This window comes from Vicugna pacos, chromosome 8 (assembly GCF_048564905.1).
Source record: "Vicugna pacos chromosome 8, VicPac4, whole genome shotgun sequence".
NCBI lineage: Eukaryota > Metazoa > Chordata > Mammalia > Artiodactyla > Camelidae > Vicugna > Vicugna pacos.
In genome coordinates, this window is record NC_132994.1 from 77,137,747 (window position 1) to 77,141,941 (window position 4,195).

Genomic DNA, 4,195 nt, shown 5'->3' on the forward strand with positions numbered 1-4,195 from the left:
TCAGCCATAAGGAATAAAGATGTTCCTAAAATGGAGTGTGTGCTTTATTTCATTAAATGATATCATTCTCCCTCGCTGCCTTGGGTGTCAGATCAGGGGCGTGGGCACTGCTTGCTGCTGCAGTGGCTGGCACCCCAGGGACCAGCGCTGCTGGGGCCTCTGCTCCTGTGTTCAGCAACTCTGGATTGCCCTTCTCCTCACCAATTTTCCGGATTTTCTCTCACTGTCGGGCTCTGGCTGGACCCTCAGCGTGTGCCTTCGGTCTTTCCTCTAACTCTGCGAACATTGTTCTGCTGCATTTAGAGAACCAGCTGTCTGCACGTGTCAGAACTGTGTGTTCATAGGGACAGTGAGTGAGTGCCTGCCAGTTTGTTATGAATAAATCGGCCATATCCACATGCATAAATTCATTGCATCTGCTCGCGCATGTGTGTTTATGTATAATCGCATCTGCGCACTGACCAGAAGACGGTTTTTCTTGGTTCCTGTTACAAAGTAGTTGGGATGGTCCCCATCAGCTATTTCTGGGTAACTGAGGTTTTACTTACGTAAATCTCAACAAAGGTGAAAATTCAGGCACTGAACTATTATGTTGCAAGTTGCAGGCTGATTTGCTTCTGAGGACAGACAGGCCAACTTTTGAGTGAGGCCAGGAAAGTACAATGTTTCAAGATCCTTTTAAGATTTTCAACAGTGCGTGCAAATTCCAGGCATCTGGACGCAGCAGGACAGAGAGTCTGGCCTGAGTGAATTCAGCGTGCACGCCTACCGTGTACCGGCGTAGTGGCTTGGGAGCACCCCAGTGACAACCTGGCAGACCCGGCTGCTCAAGCGGCACAAACTGGTTTCTCACAGTCTGCGACCCAGGCGGGGGCAGTGCTGGCTGCTCCCGAGGTCTGTCTCCTTGGCCTACACTTGGCCGTCTTCTCCCTGTGTCCCCACACGGCCGTCCCCCGTGTGTGTCTGTGTCCTGATCGCCCTTCTTGCAGGGACACCAGTCCTGTGGGATTAGGGTTGCCCCTAACGCTGTCATTTTACCCTGGTCACCTCTCTAGGGCCCTCCCTCCAAATACAGTCACCTTCTAAGAAGAGGGGCCAGAGCTCCCACATGTGAATTTGGGGGCCCAAGTCCCCCTCGCCCAGAACAGCCAGTTTTCTGAAGGCAGAGAAGCTTTCATGTTCTCATTAGTTTCAAATGCGTGCGACTTCACTCCCAGGGAGCGTCCTCCTTTGTAATAAGCTGAGTTCCAGGCGGTCGGTCCCACCCGGGTCTCAGTTTTCAGGTGGATTTCAGGTGGGCGTGAAGACAGCAGGCGGCAGTGTCCTGGGCAACCTCACCTGCCCGTCAACCCGCACGGCAGCGGCACTCCAGCGCCTCCCACGCCGGCTCTGAGGGTCTTCGGTGCCACATTCCAGTGCCGGTCGCCGCCCTCCATCCCGCCTGGGGGACGGGCGGCTCCCCGCTCCCCACCCCAGCCTGGTCCAGCTCTGCCGGGCAGTGGGAATTTCCCCAAACCAGGGCCACTTCTGGGCTCTTTTCTCTGGGACCTCAGGGGGTTGGCAGCAGCTGTGGCTGCAGAAGGCAGTCATGACGGTGCTGGTGGAGGCCGGGACCCCGCTCTGCCCACCCCCTTGTATAAACAGGGCCTTCCTGGCTTGAGACTTTGTCTCTGTTATCTAATCCGACCCCCAGAGCATCCCGTTCTGTCCCTCACAGCGCTGGGGAGCGAGGTGCTGGTTCACCGTCACCGTGGATCTCCCTGAATCACTGTAGCCCCCACAAAGTCTGACTCCCCCAATGCAGCCTGCACTCTGCTCGCTGCCCTGTGGGAATCAGAGGTCCCCGCTGTCTTTGTGCTCAGGGATTCACATGAGGGAAGGCTCTAGAACCCAGGGCTCAGAATGACCAGCTGTGACTTATTTTCCCATCTTATGATTCAGTACATACACCTGTAACACTGCAAACTGCCGGACTGCATTCTCACGTTCTTCCTTGACATGCATTTGCTAATACAATATTTCCCTGATGTTTTGCTGAGGTGGATCTATAACAGAGCTAGAGGTCACAGCTGCATCTTTTCTAACCCCTTGATTTATTTATCTCTTATATTAGAGCCCAGATAGACACTGCAGCCTGGCCACCAGAGGCCACTGTCCTCAACCCCAGGCGGTCCTCCTGGTGTAAAGGGGCTGCTCTAGCTCCCTCCATCACACTTTCATCCCAGCCAACAGGAGGAGGAAAAGGGGGAGGCAGTGGCCTTTTCTTTAAGGGTGTAACCTGGAAGTTGTGGGGATCACTTCTCCCAGCCTACTGGACTTAACTTGGTCAAGTGCTAACAACCAGATGAGAGAAAGCCAGGGAGACGCCTTCTGCTGGGCAACCATGTATCTGCACACATGCAATAACAGTGAACAGACTGTAATTTGTCACTGTGAACTGTTATTCTGTGGGACAGGAGAGACGCTGGAGAAATGAACTTCAGTGGAAGGCAGGGCAGCTGCACACCTCACTTCAAAAAAAGAGCACAGTTGTGAATTTTAAAGAAATAATTCAAACTGCAGTAAAAGAACAAGAGCACAAGTGGGGACGGATTTGGCTAAAGCCTCTGAGAAAAGGGACAGCCCAGCCTCTCTCTGCCTGCGAGAGGCCCCCCGCCCACTTCACCCACCACCACCGGGGCATCTGGAACTGGTCAGTCTAAATTTTCCAAGCACTGTAATTGGAATTAGGGTTAATATTTTAATGAGAAAATTTCCTTTCTTTGCCTCACTTAGAAAGATTAGCTGGATTCTTTAAATAAAAATTTGCATTTAAAAAGGACATTGGAGGAGTCCCTCTTCTGACCTGCCCCTTGGGTGATAGACTAGCACATCCGCTCGCGCGAGTGGTAAACAAATGCGTTTATGAGATGCCGCCAGGCATTCAGGAGTTCCTTTACGGAGGGCGGGGGTGGGGTGGGGTGGGGTGGGGGAGCCCACTCGCCCCTGGCGGGGCGCTGCTGCCACCTGCTGGACACAGGCTGCACTCAAGAGCCCGGCGCCTCCGCTCTCCCGGTGAGAACTTCCCCAGGATTTCAGGTGGCGAAGGGCATGTGTGTCTCAGCGTGTCCTTCCAGCTTCTGTCTGGTCGGCAGGCGTGATGGGAGGGCTGGCCGCACTGGAGACGCTTGCCAGAGGCTGCCGACAGCCCTGCCTTTGGGAAAAGCCTTCCCAGGAAGCTGTCCGTGATCAGCCACAGATCTGACGTCCAAGGACTCCCGTCCAACAGCCAGAGGTGCAGCCGGAGGGCCCCCCGCAGCGGTCATGCGATCGGCCGGGTTTGAGGAGCTGGAGCTGCGGGCCGCTGTTCTGGAGACTTCACGACCTCGTGGGCCGTCTCATGAGACGCAGAGGACACTGGCCTCTTAGCAGCGTCTGTAAACGCGGGCCGTGTGCCTCCCGAGACCACCCTCTCAGCCATGGCTCCTCCCCTGTGTCGCACTGTCCCTTCCTGCTCCCCCTGACCCTCGATGCACAGCTGCTCTGACTGGACTGTCTCTTCTTCCCATGTCCCACCCCTCCACTGACCCAGGCCATCTCCCATCCCCGGATTTCAGGACCCCCTACACACTGATGACAAGTCTGGAACTTTCCCCAACACTCTGAGCTCGCAAACAGACCTGCCCCTTGGATACGCCCACCAGAATCTCCAAGGGATCTCAGACTCCGCCCTGACTTGATGAGCCCTCCCCCCGCCCCAGAAAGCTGCGTTTGGCCCAGTCGTCCTCTATTTGGTAAATGTTGCCTCTGCCTTCGTGTTTGCCGAGCCCACTCCCTGGAGGGCCCCCACTTCCTAGCTGTCCCCTGGGTCGTAGGCTCTGTCTCCACGTGTGTGTGGGCCCATGCCCCTCAGCCCGCCTGCACCTCTCTTCACACGGACGGTTGCAGGAGCACCTCGGCCTGTCTTCTCACCCCAGGCTCCCTTCTGTCCTTGCACTGCAGCTGGAGCGGGTTTTTGAACCCGAAGAGCAGCCCCTCCCTCTCCTCGCTCCTGCTCGACCCCTTTCAGTCCCTGGCTTTGCACTTGGAAGACAGCCCTGATGGTGCCCCACGAGGCCCAACACCCTGGCCCCCTGCCCGCTGCCCACCTCACGCCTGTCACTCCAGGCACAGCGGCCCCTCCTCCTGAGGCTGCGTCTCCCTGGGTGGCCCTGTC